Source organism: Grus americana, chromosome 17 (genome assembly GCF_028858705.1).
Source record: "Grus americana isolate bGruAme1 chromosome 17, bGruAme1.mat, whole genome shotgun sequence".
In the NCBI taxonomy this organism is placed as follows: domain Eukaryota; kingdom Metazoa; phylum Chordata; class Aves; order Gruiformes; family Gruidae; genus Grus; species Grus americana.
This window is the reverse complement of record NC_072868.1, coordinates 15,844,141-15,864,600: the sequence shown is the minus strand read 5'-3', so window position 1 is coordinate 15,864,600 and position 20,460 is coordinate 15,844,141. Positions and strand designations below refer to the sequence as shown.

At 43.7% G+C, this 20,460-nt stretch overlaps 1 long non-coding RNA gene across 1 annotated transcript; it reads left to right on the top strand.

Annotated features, from left to right (window-relative positions):
- Positions 1 to 2,694: 2,694 nt before the first annotated feature.
- Positions 2,695 to 14,052, top strand: LOC129214213 (uncharacterized). Its single transcript, XR_008579628.1, has 3 exons — positions 2,695 to 2,813; positions 9,224 to 9,347; positions 13,029 to 14,052. It is a non-coding gene; the product is annotated as an uncharacterized LOC129214213 (long non-coding RNA).
- The last annotated feature ends 6,408 nt before the right edge of the window (positions 14,053 to 20,460 follow it).

Here is a 20,460-nt window from a genome sequence, read left to right as displayed (position 1 = left end):
ACCATTCATAACGTTTATAGCCATTAAGTCAGAAGATACTTTGAAGATCAATCCCCAGTTCTTTTTGCCTGAATTGTGTTTGTTAAACAGCACTGGAGTTGTTCATCTGGCATTTACAACGGAGAGTCCCTACACTTGCCTTTACTGCACACTCAGAGCCTGCAGAGGAGCAGGGGGGATTGAGCATGGTCATCTGAAAATTAATATTGAAGCCTCATAAAATACTACATGTCCAACTGAAATGTTGCTAAAAATTATAAGGAATTTTAAGGAAAAACACATTTTCTGATGAAAATGGTGTGGTAAATTCAGTGATCAGAGCAGACAGGAGGTGGTAAGGTCTGACTGGACCTGGAGGCAACTGAGTTTTATCTCTTCGTATGGAGGAGAAACAGCCGCGGTGTTGGGAATGGAGCTATTGCAGGACTGGCTCCCATCTCACCGTTCTGTAATCATCCAGCTAATTTCAACACATTTACCCACATTAATGCCAGAACATGAAGGCTACAGGTAACACAAAAATTAAACAGCCACTTCGCCAATGTCCCCGCTTTGTTTCAGTAAGCCCTTGGTCGTGCAAATAGCTCTGGCTGTTGACCTCGCTGGGACCTTGTCAGTAGCGAAAGTCCCCGTGGGCCCACAGGTAGCAATACTGGACCTGCTTCCAGTTCATATTTAAAAAGAAAAAAATACATATCTCGTTCAGCTAGACCCTGGGAACCACAGAAATGAAAGGGGGAAGGGGAAACGGCGCTACAAGAGTACCTGGGCACTGCTTCGCGTGTGCGCCCTGCGGCACTACTCTTTCAGCCCTAACAAGACCGTTTGCCTTGCCCAGGCTGAGCTTAGCCTTTGGGCCACAGAACCGTCCCCACGGACCTGCCCAGCAGCCTCCCGCGTGGCCGTCGGCAAGTCACCGGTCCTGGGGCCAGAAATCCCCGCCGCACGGCTACGACCCGGACGAGCCCCCACGGCTCCACCTCTGACATGTCCGTCCCCTCTGAAAACAAGGCGAGGAGAGTCCGTGGTGCTCCGCAGCCAGGACTGCGTCGGCGTTCTTCTTCCCATGCAGATAGAACACGGGAAAGCACGAGTGGGGCAGAAGCCAGCGCTGGGCGCGTTCGAGATCAGATTCCTTGATAGGGCAGGCTCAATGTGGAGCAACCCTTGGAGTCACCGGAGTAATCGCGCTGCTGGTTCACTTCCACAATTACAGGAGAGGTCAAGCGGATCCTTCATTTGAATGAGTCGACTAAAATCTGGCAGCACGTTGTTATGAGGCAGATAATTTGTAAAAGCGGTGTGTGTTTTAGGTCACATCTTCACCCCATGTTGAATGTACCTTTCTGTGGAAATGCTGCCTCTTTTCAAATGTCTGTTAATTTACCTCCTATTATTATACATTATGGCTGTCGTCTGGTCTGCCCGTACACCGGTTTCATTCTCTGTGTTCTAATTTTAACTGATTATAACTGAGTGGGAAAGTGCAAGTCCTCCACTTGAAATTCAAAAGAAAATAAATGGATTTTTTATGGCCTGAAGAATCTATTCATTACTAAATCATTTATCTTTGCAGAAGGAGTGCCTATATTCAATACGCCTTCCTATTTCCCTAATTTTATTTCTCCACAAGTACGCTCTGTGCTTACAAATAAATCTCCACTGAACTTCCACTGATAGGCTTTGCTTTTGAAAGACTGAACAAGAGCATCATTAACAATATTAAACACATATCAAAGGTTGTATATAACGCTTGGCCATTGCTGCGGCTTCCCCAAAAATGAAACTTGGATGAAAATGTAAAACAACAGTCTACACTCGTGGGATTGTCAAAGGCGCGTTGCACCAAGGGGAAACGGAGCAGAGATACACATGACCTTTAAACAGACTCGCTCGTGCTTTTTGGCTGACTTCAAAGATTTCTTAAGGGGACGAGAGAGAGTCATTAAGGAGGAGGGGAGGGAGGGGAGGCATTAAGATTGTTTAAATTGCTTTTTCTTAATTCCAAATTGTCTTTCTCTAGTGAATCCTAACTTTATTACTTATATTGCATTTCAGGCAGTGCAATTACATTCCTACCTTGAACAAAGAATGAACTTTGGACAGTATTTTGAAGGGTTTACAAATAAAGTAAACAGCTCTGTTGCATAAAACACATGCATCTGAGGCAGAACTTCCTTCTTCCCAGGTTAGGCACATTGGTGTAATTTAATTTGTAAGCTTCTTCAGCTGCTATTTGATAACGTTTCTTTTCTGTTTGCAATAAATAGAAGGTTAAAATTCACGAACCCCACACAACTGTTAAACTTTTGTGATTCTGTTAAAGTTACATCGAATGCTGTCTTTACCAGCTCATATATTAAATATTGGCTTTCAGTTTCAACTTGAACTGCTGTCTTTGTTCAGGCTGGATTAAATCCAGATAGGTTATCTAGTTTAGTTATTACAGTGTTGTTCAAGTGGTGCTTAACTGTGTGGTTTACACTGAAGTGTAGAAATGGAGGGGAAAGTTTGCTAATTTTACATCTTCATTTTAAAAAATCAGAACATTTTTACATACCCAGGTTAAAAATTAACAAGTCAGAATGTTGGACTTTTAACTCTCTAATCAGAGACAACGAAAGGTTGGAATATATTTTAACTACAAGATTGAAAAATGTGTGTGAAAATATGGTAGCCGCTTCCAGACGTAATACTTGCAAGCTGGCGCACGTGTTACAGCTGAGTTACGTCCCGCCGCCAGCACCGCTGAGTACCTGTCACCCTCCCGGCCCGGGACGCGCCTGGCTCACAGAGCACTCGCAGTCCGCGAGGTAGGATGTGCAAACGTTTGCAAAGAACATTGGCTTTTCACGCTCGGCGTTGTGCCCCGTTTCATTTGCAATTTGTGAGCAGTGGCATGAATGAGTTTTTCTTAGCAGGGATGTTAGGGGGTGGGGAGAAAGGGTGGTTGTGTCTATCACTGACTGCTGCCCGGTGAATTCGGTATTTACTATTTATCATACTTCCTAATAATCCAAACAGGCCCAAAAAAAGAGGCACGTCATATGACCGAGGTCCTAGGGGACGGATTGTACATGCCAAATAATGAATAGTGAAGGGAAAAGCTTGGGAACAATTAGATGGTTGAGTCTGGTTTGAATAAATAGTTGGTTAATGTCGAGATGGTGATTTGGATTCTGCATCTGCACGTGAGCAGAGGACAGCAGGGAGAGCAGCGCTGCTCCGTCACGCACCTCTGGGCGCCCGGGCACTCCACAACCTCCCGCCTTCTGGTTTGATGTGCTCTATCGGCGCTGGTCCCGGCGGTTGGGAATGCCATCCCCCAGCGTTCGGAACTCAGGACGTCCTTTAGCCTCACACCCCCGGCCGGCCGGGGAATCAGAGGGGCCAGAGAAAATACAACAATTGTTTGTCTTCGAGATGTTTGGCTGCAGACGAGTCTCAATTTTAACTTCCCTCTGAAATAGCGAACGCAGATAACCCTTTTCTACTAGGGATGTAAAATTTTACACTTAATCATGGGACTGATAGATGGAGCTTGAAAAAAATAAAATCCAGCATCCAGAATAAAATTCATCAAGCATTGCAAAATTGGCAGGTGGAGGGAGAGCATCTCCCGGCAGCTTCCCCCGGCCTCTGCTGCCTGTTGACGTCTGCCGGTGCCGCTGCCGGTCAGCGTGATTGTCATCTGCGTTGAACGAGATAAGCAAACTGAGTCACGGCGTTAAGATCAGCATACAGGAGTTTTGGCTTACTACTACATCTGCAGTCTCCTAGACTACGCTAGCCTTATCTACTGCTTTCTATAATTACGTATACAAATAGTATTAGACTTTGGCACAAATCAAAACCACTTCTGGAGTTACTGCTGGGGTCTGGATGTGAATTTTACAGTTTGTCCTTATTCCTGTACCAAGTTGAAAGAAACCCCTGGGCCTGGCGACATCTGAGGCCGGACAAAGGTCCAAGTGGTAAAATTATTGTGCTGTGATGCCAAACTTCTCCAAAATGGGCTGAGTTCCCTGCCCAGAGCCAGGCTTTTACCAAAGTTAGCTTTTGATGTCATAGTGACAGGTACTATATAAAAACCCCAGAAAGTCAGAAGAGGGCAGAGGATTTTAGGGCACTGTTAAACCTCGCAATTCAAATAGTTCATGCATCTGGCAGAAATAATTGTATGGTGTGCAGAGGGCAAGCCGGAATGTTGGCCAGCATTAATGCTATTTTTAGGCATATTAAGGCTCGATCGTTTGCCACCAAAATTAGTGGGAGACTGGTCCCGAGTGCCCCACCGCGCTCAGAGATCAAAAGCGGCTCTGGGTTTGCTCCAGAGGTCCTCCCTCCCCCAAGTCGTAATTAGGTCTCTCTCTTTCCCTCTCCTCCAGTTGCGGCTGTTCCCAAATTTGCTGACCTCATGTAATTCCTAATTTGACAAGCTGGCTTTTTTTTTTTTTTTTTTTTTTTGGCTATTTTTGTCATAACAAGTTCAAAACAGAACAGCCTGTCTTTAGAAGCCTCCATTCATAGGGATGTTGGGACGTTTCACGCAACACAACGCTGCCACAGAGGAAACCCAGCTTTGTCTCCGTGAAAATAAACGCTTGCAAAGGCAGCAAAACAACAGGAGGGGAAGCTGCTTTCTTTTTGTTCCAAACAATTTTGCCAAGAGCGCGCACACACACACACAGAAAAAAAAAAAAAAAAAAGCACCTTGGGGAAACAAAAGATGAACTTGTTAATAAGAGATAAGTTACTGGCCTTGCATTTCAGAGGAAAACAGATTCTTGGATGCCTTTTATTTATATAGCTCAAATATTTCCTCCTAAAATATCTGCTGTTTAAGAGTCAAGCATTCAATGGCAGGAATTACTAGAATGCTGATGTGTTGTTTTGGATTTTTTAAGTGAAAAGTGTTGTTTGTTTTGGAATTTGGTTTGATGTAATTTTTTTTTTTTTTTTTTTGGAACAGCCAGAACTAGCTGGCGTCCTGATTTTTTATGCTTTTGCTTTGTTTGGCTTTACTAATATCCCTGTTTTCCTACTAACATTCATCCTTTCTCCCCAGTTAGTTGCCTGGTGACTGGTATTACTCTCCATGTAGCTCAGAGTTCAATAGCATTTTTACTACTGCCCTATTACAGAAACAAAATTAGTCAGAAAATCTCTGGAAACCCTTTTTTTTAATTTTCTTTCTTTTTTTTTTTTTCCCCTACTATATAAAAATTAATCAAAATGCATGACCCGGCCAACAAACTTTATGGCAGGAGACCCAGTCCTGCTTGGGCAGAGGCTACCAGTGAAATGTTCTGTTTTTCTTGCTAAAACTTACTGGGAAAAAAATGCCGGTCACAACCAGACAAAGAGCCAGTTGACCAGAGGAAACTGCATCTGTCTCGCTGTCCTCTGTCAGCACGGCTGCGTCACTGATGAGTCAGTAACTACAGCAGCTATATTAGCAAAATCGGCAGTTGTAGCAGCAAAAACTTATGTAGTAACAACTCGGCCTTGCTTCAACTTACAACAGCTCCGTAGGAAGGAGGGGCACGGCGCGGGACGGACGCAGAGCGCCTTTACGCCAGCGCAGTTCCCCGTTGTTACGGCTTGTAGCAGCACAGGCAAATCCAGCTGACACGCTGAGATGCTCGTGCTGGAGTGAGAGCTGCGTGTGGGGCAGACCTGATCCCGTCAAAGTCAATACACATAAAGATAATTAAAAAAAACCCCAAAACTTAGTGGGAACTTCAGGATATAGGTAGATTCTGGGAAAGTGGGAATTAATGTTTGCAGGCTTTATGCAGGCAATACTTTTCTTATCAGCTCTTTAGCTTCTGCATCTAGTGTCCCTGCTAGTCTGGCAGGAGGGATCCAGCTACCATCGCACTGGGAAATGCAACATTTTGGAACGTTCTCCATGCCTGAGAGAGTGGACCACAGGCCTTGCTGTATTTATTGGAGCTGTGCTGCTAGAGACCATGGATGGCATGCTAGGAACCCAAGACAAATCTGAAAACACATTTCCCTTTAACAAATAGCGCAGGATCTGCCGGATGGCCCTGAAGTTTCCATGGGAATTTTATTGGAACTGGATAGGATGATTCATGTGAAGAAAAATGTCGTTTTCTCTCATTCGGTCTCTCTTTCCATGCAGAATAGATCCAGCTTAACACTGGCAAGCCAGAGCACTTGGACCTTGTAATTGCTCATGTTCTGGCTCTATTTTTTTCCCTTATCCACTTGTACAGAAGATAAGAACAATAAACAGAGACTGAACCACAGGAGAGGAATGCTGATTTCATCTTGCCACTTAAGTAATACCAATCTGCTCTGATTTAATGATCAGTGAGTAAATGACAACTGGTTGCATCTTTGCAGCGCTACAAACCCAAATAAGTTTTGTATTGTGTTTTGACTTTGAAATCGTGCCCAGTTTCTGTTCAAATTCTTCTAGTAAAATGAACAGATTTTTGTATTATTTCCAATCTGCTTAGATTTATTTGTGAAAACCTTTTTTTAATTCCAAAATGTAACCACACCATATTTTACAATTTTGTGAGTCTGCAAATTGCAAATAATGCAACCCGTTGGTGTCATAAAGCCACAAAAGAAAAGATTAAATCCTCTGAAATAAAAATTCAGAACGCTATAGTATTCTTATGCTGTAACAGCAAGCTTCTCCCAGTTTTCCTTCTGACATTGTTCCAGAACCTGCTAAAACTCATAAATCAAAGACCATAATAGCTCTGAAACTCGCTGGCACTATGGTACCTTTTGTTTGGTTTGGTTTTTCCTGCTCCTGAGGAAAACATTTCATTAATGTTTTTAACAAATAGGTGAATAACCTAATGGCTGACCTGTTGGGTTTTAATCACAGAACTGGAGCTACCTGTAGCAACGCAGTTTATTCTCACGAGCCAGATTTACAGTTTTGGCCTCTTGGAACATACCTTAAACCTGAGTCTAGTTTATAACAAGCAGATAGCTTAATCAGGAACTCTGTGACCTTCTGCATGCAACGTAAGGTGCATCTGCTTGACTGGGAGGATTTTTTAACTGGTTCTCCTCAATCAGCAAGGATATGCTCAAGTCCGACCAGATTTTCCAGCTGTGCCCACTGGATCTGCACTCAACACAGACCCAAGGATGCTCCAGTTTGGATGGGCTGCACCTAATCCAGTTCCTATCACGCAGGCCACCCGCCCTTTCCGGGGTCATTCCCTCGACCAGGAACAGATGAAACCTCGAGGCAGCCTGAACTTGGGCGGCTGTCGGCGCTGCGGACGTCCTTGAAGCTGAGGGCACGGAAAGGAACCGACGCGGGCTGTGGGTGAAGCGGGTGCTCTGTGCCCCCTTGACCTCTAGGTCTGGCTTCCAGAAGAAGCACTGTCACATCCTGCAGATCAGGAGCTCGGGGGGTAAAAACAGACACAAAATCCCGAATCGTGTCTGCGTGCCAGATAAAGTTGTATAAAGACAGGTGCTACTGCCCTGACGGCCACGCGGTCTACCCTACAAAGCCCAGTTTTGCCCCTTATCGCGGCTACCAGTGTCCTGCTCTGAAAGCCAGCCTGCCACGGCGCGAGCGTGCTCTGGGCTGGCGCATAGAAGAACTGAGCTCAGAGGGGAGGCTGGAGTGATATATATTTTAGCTAGCCCGAGTAAACAGCACAGCTAAGGTGCCATAAAATTCAGAGAATTTACCAGTCTGCGTGTAGGAGCACTGTGAACACTTTTTTAGGAGCTTTCACATCACACCTCCCAGCTGCAGGGTAGAGAATATCCGTAAGTATAAACATAAATTCATATTAAACTCTTTGTTTCTTGGCGAAACATCCATCTGGAGTCAAGTTTTCCTACAATGTTTTGATTTGCTAGTTGGACGTGATTTACTAAAGTGTTTTGGAAAACTCGCATCAAAAAAATAAGATTTTTGCCAAATGATCCTAATCTGCAGCATTTGATATTTGAAATACAGTTAGCAGTTACTTTGCTAAACGACCAACATTTTATTAAAAATGATGTGGCAGTTAGTGGCTTCGGTAAGCCCCGTGCTTCAGGAACTACGCGGTCATTGAGACTTTCAGTTTCCCTGTATAATATAAAACGAGTCTCTAGCCCTCAGAGCAGGGCAGCTGGAAAATACGAACCACACAGGTTCAAGATACAAAAAGACAATAAAAGGATCCCACTTTTATAATTTCAAATATGATTTTGCCACAACTCTGCAGGGTCTGACTTACAAATTTTGAATCCTGGAGTTTGCAGCACTGGACCCAAGTCACATAAACCCTTCTCTGCGGTCTGGAGCCTCACTCAAAGGCCATCGCAATCCAAAGGCACTGATTTCATGGACTTTCCTAGACTTTGCGGGAGGATTAAAACCCCAAATACGCACAAATTTTCAGGGCCGTGGGAGAAGTCCTGTCCCCATCCAAGCACCCTTTGGTGCAGACAGGGTTGTACCCGATGTGCCAGCGCTTTCCTGGGCAGGAATGGCTTTTATGAGTTGGGGTTAAAGTGCACAGATCTCTCTGACACAAATACTAATGTGTGCCAGTTTTAGAAACTTTGAACTTTTTCTCCAAACATTTGCTCCCTAACTCAATCATACACATGTTCTCAGAAAGCAAAAGAGAGACGGGATACGAGTAGAGCCAAAGGGAACGTGTTCAAAAATTTCAGCAAATATTAACAGAAAGTATTTATTTATTTGCAGTTCCTGTCTGTCTAGAGCATTAGCAGCAATAATCAAGAGAAATTTCAAGCACAGCCAGCTCCTGATATCATATCTACTTATCGTAGTGTTTATTTTTTCCCATCCTTTCCAGCTTAGATTAATCACTCTAGTATATAGATTTAAAATGGACTTTAAATTATGCTTTGCCAACAAAGTAACTATTTAAGGCAGTTCTATTACCTGTGCTCCATTTTGTTCTAGTTTGAGTGAAAAGAAACCATGAAAATAAGCAAACCTTTTAAAAAGCACCTTGTATAAGGAGAAGAATGAGACGTTATCTCAGCAGTTCTAGCATGCTTTTTTCATAATTGGATGTTTTGCATACTCCCAGCACTTCAAATATGTTTTAAGTATGAAGAGTTTTGCTTTATTTAATCTTCCTGCCATGTTTGGTGCATAATCGCCTGCTAAACACAGCTTGTATTGATTGGTCATATTGCTGCTTGCAAACTTATTGTTCAGCCACATCTGTTATTTTTCATATAGGTTGTTAATCCCCCGTAATTAACTCATGGGAGGCCTGATTTTCTCAGACTTCAGGATTCAACAGAGCCTGTTCCCTGTCTCACCCGAGGTGCTCAGCACCATGCAAGTCTGCATCCCAAGAGGGGTACGTTGAGTTCAAAGAGGTCTTATTAGTTATGAAACACTGTAATTGGCTTTATTGGAACTGATCCTAAAATTGTATGTAATCAGATGTGATTAATCTTCTGTTGATCTACCCACGTGTGCAGTATCAGAAGACTAATGATAACCTCGTCAATGTTGTTACAAATAACAAAAGCATTGATCATTTGGAAGAGGCTTCCTTCTCCCCAACCTGGGCACACTAGCCTTTTTCATATAAAATAGATTAGACTTTTACAGACCCAAAGATGGATGATCTCACCCAACAGCCGCATCTACGCATAAAAATAGGTGTTTTGTCTAAGGAGGACTTGCTGTGGCTTCGTGAGTAGGATTTGCCACTGAACGCTGTCCTAAAGAATTCCTTCTGGGTTGACCTTCTTGGGAATCATTCCTTCCTCCCACTAAAACCCCCAAGAGTGTTGGGTCTCACAAACCACAAAGGTCAAGAGAGTGAAGGGTGCTCAGGAGCCCCCATCTGCCTCCCAGGCCCTCCCGGATCACCTTGCAAGGTGCTAAAACTTTCAAGCAAGACCAAACTGCTGATTTCTTTATGGCTGGACCTGATCAGCTACCGTGGCACGCCGCTATAATGCAAGTCTGTGCTGTGCACAGTGAACTTTGTTCTGATTATACCCCAGAACGACACAGTCGTAACTAAAACTTCCCATATCACGCGGCAGTAATCTTTATATCAACACAGCATCTTTCTTTGACAGATATTGAGTTTATATCTTTGCAAAACTTGCTATAGTGTTGAGTACTAATAGTTAATTAGTGTTATTAATGTAGTTAGATTAAAAATAATGGAGAAGATACTCTGCAGGCATAAATATTCATAGCTTCACTGAGTACCAACAAGTTATACTTGTTTACACCAGCCCAGGGAATTATACAGTTCCATGTAATAAAATATTTCCTACAAAACAGCTTGCTGTGAGTACCGTACAGCACAGCAGATGAAAGCATGTACAGCAAAACCTCCAACAGATTCTAGGGTGGCCTCCACAGGAATAACGCCATCCCCTTCCTCCACTGCCAAGAAAGTCTGCTTTTTGGTTAGACTGGTGTTTCACCAAGCTAGACCAGACATTTTAGGCAGAAAGAAATTTCGTCTCTTTTGGGAATCCTCTTCTCAGCATTGAGCGAGGAGGCAAACTCTCAAAGGGCACTGGACATGGGCTTGGACAAGGATGAGTCAAACAAGAGCCAAATGTTTTTACCCTGAGAGCAAGAAGCTGACCGAGACAGTAAAGGGAAGAATAGGAGCCAGGAGGGTCACCTGGGCGTACAGAGCGAACCACCAAGAAATGGCTCCGACACCCCGTACCCCCCCAGCCCCTCTGTCCCCAGCACACCTCTGCCCCACGCTTCAGCACGGGCCGGATCACAAAGACCCATCGCAGCCATTATTTTAATCCACAAACAATTGCCCATGCAAAGGCATCTGAGCAAAGGAGCTTTCCGTCGGGTGCAATACCTGCTTTCATTCTGGAGAATCAGGAAAAGTTCCAGCATGTTGCAACAGCTGGAGCAGGGAGAGGACGGTGACTCGTGTCTCCCAGCGTAACGAGCAAGCGACGCATTGCGGTGACGTACGCTACTTGGAGATGTAAGGCTGCCAGGTATTCAAATGTGGCTTTCTACAGTACGGGCTGGTAGATACCAGCCAATTTATTCATGAAAATCTAGATTTTTTTGCTAAAGACTGTGTGCTGTCTAATGGGTTTACTGTAATGATTAAGGCTCAAGTTTTCTCACATCTGTGAGGAATGCTTAGACATTCAAGTTTAAAAAAAAAAAATCACTCTGGGCAGGATTTTAACATTTTTTGAGGGAGTGTGGGATGATGGGTGGGTGGATTAGATAGTAATCTGTTGAATAAACTCAGCTGAGCTTTGAAAGTTAAACTTCAAGCTATACAGGCAGATTTGCATGGTAGGACATAAAAAAGAGTTTAATTGTGCCTGGCATGATCTGGTTTTATTAAGGTGTACTAATATAAATGCACTTTTATGCAATCATTTTTATGAGATATCCAAGAGCTTTAAAAACATATAAATGACTTAATAATATGCTTGAGAATTCAACAAGTATAATTGATAGCCAGGAAACTAAGGCACAGAAGGGTTCGGTTAAGCAGGACTATACATGAGCGAATGCCACTTTGGGGAGCACAGTTAATGAAATTTGTCCTGTTGGTGACTGCCGAAGGAGGAGGAAGCATTTCCTTCCCAATATAAATGTCATTACAGAACATAAATACACACTAGCAAAACACAATATTTTGATGTGATAAGGCATGTTTCCCTTTGTTACACATTTTGCATATGAGTACGCACTGCGTTTGTGCATTCAGATGCTTATGCTATATTTAGCAGACTCTTTTATCATACACTCTTTTCTGCCTCTTTCCACACATAAAGATTCAAAGAAAGATCTTTCCATAGCCTGTAAAGAAGTAGCTAATGATATGCTATCGAGGAAGAAGTGTTCTCCTAGAGGAGACAGTTTCCTTTCAGAGGCACTAAAACAAAACCTCTATTGAATTCTTGCTCATAGCTTCATATCACTGCTTTTTTTTTTTTTTTTTACCATGCTTAACATTGCAGACGCTGACATGAGATTGTGCAAGGTGCTTTAGTATTTTCACATTGTCTGACATTTATTCCTGAAAACTGGGAAGATATAATTTCTAACCAACGAGTTTAGAACACAATTTAGTAGGTCACTTCTTAGTAAGAATTTCTTTGTTTCAAAGGTTTATGGGTCCTGGAACTCCACGTATGCTACAGTTCATTTCACCACATGCAGAAGAATTTATTATTGAGGATGCATCCCTGCCACTGACGCATAATCAGGCTGGGTAAATGTTCCAGTGGAAACAAAATATTCCAGGAATCTTAAACATTCAGCAGACAGATAGGGTAAAAGAGCTTTTCTAATACCAGTGAAAGAGTGTGGTACACTAAAGCATTTCCAGTAAAATAAAAAATATGTTTATGCTAGCTGCAAACTATGCGTTTCCCTCAATAGCACAGCCTTTCCTAAGCCCTGTGGAAAACCAGGTAACGTTTTAAGTTTGCCAGATGTGGCAGGTCTTTACTAAATGTTGCATCGCACCGCTACAAGCCCTCGCTTGTGTTAACTTGTTGTGTTTGAAAGCAAATTTGCAAGCAAGTGGAACTTGTATCCCTATCTGTCAATAATTCCTCATCACACTCAACAAAAAGTCACTGCTTTCCTTTTTCCCCGCCCCCTGAATGTGAAATTGCAGTAAATCAGTCAACAGCACTATTTAGCATATAAAGCAGAAAACTTCAAAGCGAAGCAGCCTTTTCTCTCCACCTATGAAATTCCAGACCATGCTCCTAAATTCAGGGAAATCTACTCGTCCTTTCTACTTACGATTCAGAAAGCCTTGGTGATGCATATTAAAGGGCTGCTGTCAGCTTACATTGTTTAAAAATGGACTCATTAAAAAAACATTTGGGTAAAGCACCCTTTATATACTGGGTGAGAAACCCACTCATCTGGTAACACTGCGCGCTCAGCCCGCAGAGGACTGAATGGCACCCGCCGCCAAGCCGTTCCAAACCTGAAACGTACTTTTATTGTTTGACTTTACGAATTCCATTTCAACATTTTTTTCCTCTTTTGCTAGGACTTTCCGTGAGGTTTACTCAAAGGAAGCTTGCCGACGTGCGCCCGCTCCCACTTCTCGTCTTTCCACGTACCTGTCTGTCACCAAATCTTCAGCTTTGTAGATTTTGAATAATCAGTAACATTTTTTTTCCCTCCAAAGTGCAGGGGAAGGGGTGCCCATGTTCTTACACTATATTTTGCTAATCTTTATCTTACATACGATAACATAATGTTATGTTAAAGCTCTCTTTAAGTCCAGATAAAGCAACACCTTTACGCAGGTTAAATGATACGTTATATTTGGTGTAGTTATGCTGTGCGCTTTCTTCAGCAGTAGCTAAGCGAGACATTCCTGCCCCTTTTCCACCCCCTCCCCGTCACCCTTTCCTGCCATGGCCAGACTTCACCACTCTAATTCATATAGATTAAAATGTCTATAAGATTGTGTTGTAACCCAGATCATCCAAATTACCCTTTAAAGCAAATTTCTTCCCTGAAGGAAACGTATCATCAAACTATGCCCTGCGAATCCCCCAACGCTGCTAACCGTCCATCTGTGCAAGGAGGCCCCAGTCCGTACCGAGGTAGGAGATGGCTGTTTTCTGCAGCTGAAGTTAATGTCTTTACAGAGAATCAGCATGAGCTCTGTGCACTACTCAATAACTGCTGAACCCTGATGATATTAGATTTCTTCGCTCTTATTTTAACCAGTTAATTATCATGACCGATTTCCCTCCCGCTTCGTTGTGTGTTTAAGAGGCGCAGGAAGTAAAGGTATCGAGAATTCCTGCAGTTACACCACAGGCTTCTGCTAGTGAACTGCTTAAATCTGGGCTTTATGTCTACATTACATTAACAAACCTCTCGTTTGGATACATTGCCCTTTCCCAGGATCTCACGTGCGGTTTTCCATATGCCTGATCCACATTCGCTGAAATCAAAAGAAAAACTCCGGTTGGCCTCAATGACTTTGAGGCTGTGCCCTGTGCAGGCTGAGAGATGCTGAAAAAATGGAATAATCATTACACTAGAGATCTAAAAGGAATACGCTGCAGTACATCTTCTTTTGACAAAACCGGTTTCTTTTATTAAAAATAATAGCCTCAAAATTAGAGGTTTAACAGGGACTGTGCTCTTTCACTAAGATGCCTAATAAACTCAGCATGGTTCAACCTTCACGCGCACTTATTCATAGCAAGGAGCGCAGTGTTAATCATGGTTATCAACATAAACAATTCCTACCTGCTACTCACAGGGCTACGCACAGACCAGCGTCTACACTGGCTGGATCCTGAAAGCCATAAACAGGAGTTTCGGAAGAATTACACTCAAGCAACGTAGTTGTGTTTGCACATCTGTTTGTGCAAGTGAGCTTCACAAAGTGTAAATGACGCTGGGTTTACAAAATTGGGGACGTTTAAAGCTAATGGTTAAGCATGCAGTCTGGTGTAACAGACTATTCTTTTTTCATGCCAGTTGGCCATTAGGCTGGCTTAAGTGTAATGGTAAATCCGCTTTACTTGCTGCATATTTTAGTCTATGCAACACAATGGGAAATCAAGATAGCAGATAACAAGTAGCTATAGCAGCACCGCTTCAAGCTCAGACCGTACAAGTGCCTGAAGTCCATGTTTCAGAGCTTTACAGCTATCAGTACCTAAATTAGCTAATTTAAGTGAGGGTTAGATATGTCAACACAGCCTGCAATCATGCCCTCAACTGCGCTACAGACACAGGCTGTGGGCTGATGTTCAAGGCAGATATAGCCGTAGCAGTTTAAGAAGTTACTGCCTCCAGCTGTTTGTTACTGCCTGGTGTGCAAAGTTCCCCCCTCAAAGTGGGGCGGCTTTGATGGGACATTATTGCCCCACAGCTGGGAGGATGGATGTCCATGCCTGGTGTGTCCAGTTTGAGGTAGGGCAGGACCTAATCTCGCACTACCAGTTAAGGTGGGCTTAAGCTAAGCCATTGAAAAGCTGTGAAAGATGCATATACTTCAGTATTCTAATTTCAGCCGCGGGAGCATATTCTTAAAGGATTGCAGCAATACTTGTTAGATGTTGCCTAGCCATGGCGTTAGTACTCACGGAGATGGAGAGAATACGTTGTTTATTGGGATTTGCAGGAATTGTGGCGGCAGCTGTTACACAAAACGCATCCAAGGGGTCCATTTTCAAAATGCACCGGACCAAATAATAGTCTAAGGGTCCAGCAACTTATCTCTGATGAAACCAAGCTGTCTAGTGATTCACTTTTTTGTCATTCTACAAAACGCTATCGCTATTGGTACATTGTCTGTGGGGAGTGAGACCCAAACTGCTCTGTGACTCATCCCGTCTGTAAGGAAAGGTGAGCACAGCTCGTGTGTGTGTGTCTGTCTGCGACTGGATGTGGAATAGAGATTTCAACAATACTTACTGACAAAGACATCTTAATCAAAACACATATTTTAAATACACTACATCCTGTTGCCTACTAAGTTGTATCACTTCATCATAAGCCAAAATCTGTTTGTGATCAAGGAGATGCTCTCTATCCATTGATCTCCTTCCTCAGCTAATCCTGTGTATGCTTTAAAAGAACTCTGAATCATTTTTTCTTTCACCACGTTAAAGACGTACATGAAGATTTTATTCTCTATCCCACTGTCTTAAGTTGATGGGTTTTTTGTAAGTTATAAATGCTGGCATTAGCAGATGGTGATGTTTTATCCTTCATCATAGGGCCTTAAATAGATTAAAGTCAATGTTGTCAAACCCAGGGGAATTAAAGAAAAAGTCAGGCACACAGAAAACCTTATGGCCTGTGACAAATCGATACCTCTCTTAATCTCCATAAACATTGGGATTTCTTCTCTAAGAAGCTAATAGTGAGAATTCCTGGTCTCCCTTCTGATTTGGATGCTGAATTACAAAGACAGAGTCTTGATTAGCCCTCGCTGTTGTGGTTCCATGTTTTTAGGAGGAAATTGGATACGAAATAGCTCCTGTCCACTAAGCCCACTGGATGCTACCGCTCTACACCTATGCCCTATTACTGACATGCGGGTCCAGCCCCCTGCCTGCTTCTGAGCAACGTTCCATCCCACAGAAATCCAAATCAGAGGCTCAGAAGTGGTGCTCCCCCATCCTGAGAAGGGGCCTTCGCCACAAAGCTGTCGGTTATTCTGCAAGCGGCGCCTTCCCATTAAACAGTCCGTGCTCACCGAACGCCACCTGGGACAGAAATTCTAGCCCGCTCCTCGGTTAGTTCACAAAGTTCCCACCTGCAGCGCAAGTATTTTGTCATCGGGATCTCAGCGTCTTCTTTAGCTGACCTGAGACAGATCCACAGCTTGTGCAACCTTGCGCTTTTTTCTATGTCAACATCAAATTGAAACATTTACTCTGCATCCTGGTTGATTGCAGTGGCCGCTATTAACTGTAACCATCTGGATTAAATGCAGAAGCCAAATCTGCATTAATAACTCTGTCCACCTGGGATAAACCATCTGCGTGACCCAAGCAGGCAGTTTCAGTAGCATCAGTTTGATTTTTCTCGAGCCACAGGGCCACACACCACTACTGCTCTTTTAAACCTCGAGAAGGCAGCAGTACACAAAGCCGTTGCCAAATGAAACACAGTAAACCTTCCCCATGAGTGCAAACCAAAGGTAGTAAATAAGAAACAACAAAAAAAAAAAACCCAAACAGAGATATATCCAAAGTTTATTTTAACTTTCACCAGGTTTGGACTTCTTTCCCCCCAAGGTTAGGTGTTCCCAGGATTAAGAAAAGCTGAGAATCGTTGCTCAGTCCTTTAAAGAGAGAGAAAACTGTGTCTAAATCAAAGACAGATTCCTGTTCCCCTCACCTAATCCTTCTGAGGAGCAGGAGGGAAAAATGTGATGGTGGGTGGGCATTAAGGACCAAAACAGAAACATATTTTCCTGCTTTGTCGGATAAATGCCAAAACCTTTTGACTGAGCAGCTCAGTGCTTTGCAAGACCCTCGGTCAAACGCTTCCTCACCCTCCAGCCAAGAAACTTCCAACAAGTTGGAACTGTGGAGCCCCCCCGGGTTCACCCAGCCTGGCGAACCAGCCCTCCCGGCTGCGAAGTACAGGTGAAAACACCAAACCTTCCCTCAACTTACCAGTAAAGCCTTCTCACCGGTCGTTCAAAACCCTGCCTGACAATACACACTTTGATTTAATCGTCAGGTGGCAATAGCCCCAATAAATCTGATCATCTCAGAACAGCAACAACGGGGCAGCCAGAATCGAGATGCACTTGGGAAATAATTGACGTTGGTAGGACCGACAGACGATACAGACATCCTCTACGACGCCGACTTGTAACGCAAGTTCTCATCTAGAGAAAACTGCCCCGTGGTTAGTTTTCCACGCGCAGTCCGTCGGGTGTTACGGAAGCGGCACAGGACAGACCCAGGCCCACGGAGCTGTCCTGGGGCCACGGGCACCCGAAGGGGAGGTGGGTGCCCCCCGACACGTGCGAGTGCCTCGGCTGTCCCGCTTAAACCCATCTGCGGTAGGAAACACAGCCCGAAACCTTGGGGAAGCTGGAGCTGTAGAATACGTGGATTCTCAGTTCAGCGTGTACTTCTGACACCGGCCATCGTCGGTGACGCACAAAATCAACCAGCTTATTTCTTAGACTTTTTTTTTCCTTAAGCAAGGGGACTTTGAAGTAATTTGCTCACGGGCAGTGTGATCTTTAAAGCTTGCTCTGAACTCGGCTCATTCAAGTCCTGTTCCTATGTGAACGCTTTAAATACGGCACAGAGGTCTTTCTCTCCCCTCCCCAAAGTGACAAACGGTAACGATGGCTTGTGAAATCCGATTTTGCATTTTACTTCAAAGTATTTTATTTCATAAGCTCCTGAAGCTTTCTGTATTGATCCCAGTTAAGGTCACCTATCTGCCAGTTTCTACTAGTCTTCTCCTCACTGCTGACCGTGGCACGTCTGCCGCCGAGGAAAACATGAAACCTGCAAGAGGGATACAGCCAGGGAACTTCTGAAGCAGCGTATATGTCTGTCTGCATCTTCGCAGAGACAGACACAAATCCAGGCTTATATAGTTATATATTTTGTGTACACAGAGGCAGTTAAAATGTACCTGCTGTAGACGGGACAGAAGTGAATGTACATTTTAATGTATGTTTCTCACAAAATGAGTTTATCTGCATTTTATAGATGACACAGTTTAGACATGAAAATATAAATAGGTATCAAACAAAAAAAAAAATCCTGAGTTCAACCACGCACAACTTAAAGTCTTCTTAGATATGCACTCCCCCAAAATCTGCCAGGATATAGAAAAAAAAATAAATCTTTATATAAATTATTACTATGGCCACAAGAGCTGGTGAAAGACCATACCAAATTGTTCTGACTTCCCAACAAATCAGAATAAAATGCCTTTTGAACTAGATGGCAATCCATTGAATTGGAATTATACATTGGGGCTACAGCTACCACGTTTGGCAGAGATTCAAGCCCTGTAAAGTCACCTTCAGAAACTGGGCACGACCTCCGTTTTCACCAGTAAAGGGTGCAATAATTTGGGCTGCTTCTTTTGCTTTGTTCTCACGCGTCCTGAGAGCTCCAAAGGGAAACGGCAAAGGCGGCAGGACTTCCACCGTGCTGATTTGCTGACGTCCTACTGCTGATAGGAAATTAGCTCGTTGCAAGGCAGGCGCAGATGGGCCTCCACGCCAAACCTCTGCGCCGGTGGGAGACGGGTCCGAGCGGCAGCGATCGGTGCAAACCTGGCTCTTCCCGAAAGCAGGAGCCCAGCTCTGGCTCGTGCTGGCGACTGCGTGGCCGCACCGTTGCCTGTTAGAGCTTTCTCTCTTTTTATCTTTCCGTTGGGAAGACAGGAAATGAGAAAGACGAGCAGCCAAATTCATGGAGACAACAGAGCGTGTTTCACCCCCTCCCACGCTGGCTCCTCGGCTAACTGCTGCCAAGTTAGGTTTACAACGTTTGCGCTGCCTCAGTTCCCTCGTAAATACTCTTGAACTGGCACGAGCAAGACCAAACCACCGCGGTTCAGACCAACGATCTGATTTCCAGTCTGTCTAGACACGGTGCATATTACAAACACTTGCAACTGCTTGGTGCAAATCAGATCTCCGGGCGCATTCGTGAACTGGGGGCTTTCTCTGCCGCTGGCAGGAGCGGAGATTAGGCAGGGGTTTTGTCGTAGGGCACATGAAGGAAGGAAGTTTGTATTAAACCTGAAAGGTGAGTCTTGGTCTAATTGCCGTGCTGCGGCTGAAGAGCCCGTAGAGAGGAGCTCCTGGAAGGATCCTCGGAGAGGAGCCAGCTAATTAGAGAACCAAGTGCAGCAGGTGGAAGGAAGCGTTACGGTCTTTGCAAGCCGATGATGGGAAGCTCGCATGCAGGACACAATCAGATAAGGGTGAGAAAGAAGTTTTAGCCTCTGCATGGAGATAGAATGATGCCAAAGAATAACGTGAGATTAGGTGCTCGCTTTTTATTGGGGAGCTCTTCCAGCTCTGGTCCTGGTGCCGTAACCTCTTCTAAATACCTTGTTTTCAACTCAGCCTCTGTGGGATATGGCAAATGTAAATAAAATTACCTCAGAAATGAAAGAGTCTCTATTTGTGTAGTATTTGTAGCTGTTTAAAATACTTTTATGTCTGTGCGTGTTTGATTCCAACTTGACATGGCAATTACTAAGAGTAGCATTTAAATGACTAAAGCATTTGCAAAAGAGACTGCATGCATCTCCATTTCCTTAGGCAAAACAACAGCACAATCTTCGTAAGTATTGGAACAACCTAAACTTGAATTTCTATCCTAAAATGTCTAATTATTTCCGGCTAATTTGTAAGAACGTTTTCTAAGGAAAGGTCCTTTGCAAAAGGTTCTCAGATAACAAAAAGCCCCATCGCTCTGTCGGATCGTTCTGTTTGCTGCAGCTTGTTACACCACACACACACTCCCAGACAGGTTATGCAGCTCTAGGGGCTCCCATACTTAAATATTCTCTGCCCGTAGTTGATATTTCTCTGCTTTTAAAGTGTTGTAATGCAGCATTCTTTCAAGATCACTCAGAGCTGAATCATACGCTCTATCACTTTAGCAAAAGAATAGCCTAATTAAAAAGTAAAAGGTGGGTTTTTTGCCATTTCATCCTAGACAAACGACTGAAATGGAAAGATGAGAAGTTTGGAACAGTAAGATAATGTAATGCCAAAAAAAATAAAAATTAAGAAATCCAACTGAGCCCTCTACATCATATTTCACAAAGGAAAATCATCTATTGTCTTTCCAAAGCCAGTGGCCCTGACTGTACATCTCTTGTACAGCCGAAGGAATAGCAATCCTGAAATTATTCTAAATGTTTCACATGCCTATCGATTCCTTCAAGTTACAAGAGCTAAACAAAGACAGAGAATCACACTCTGACCCCTTTAAAAA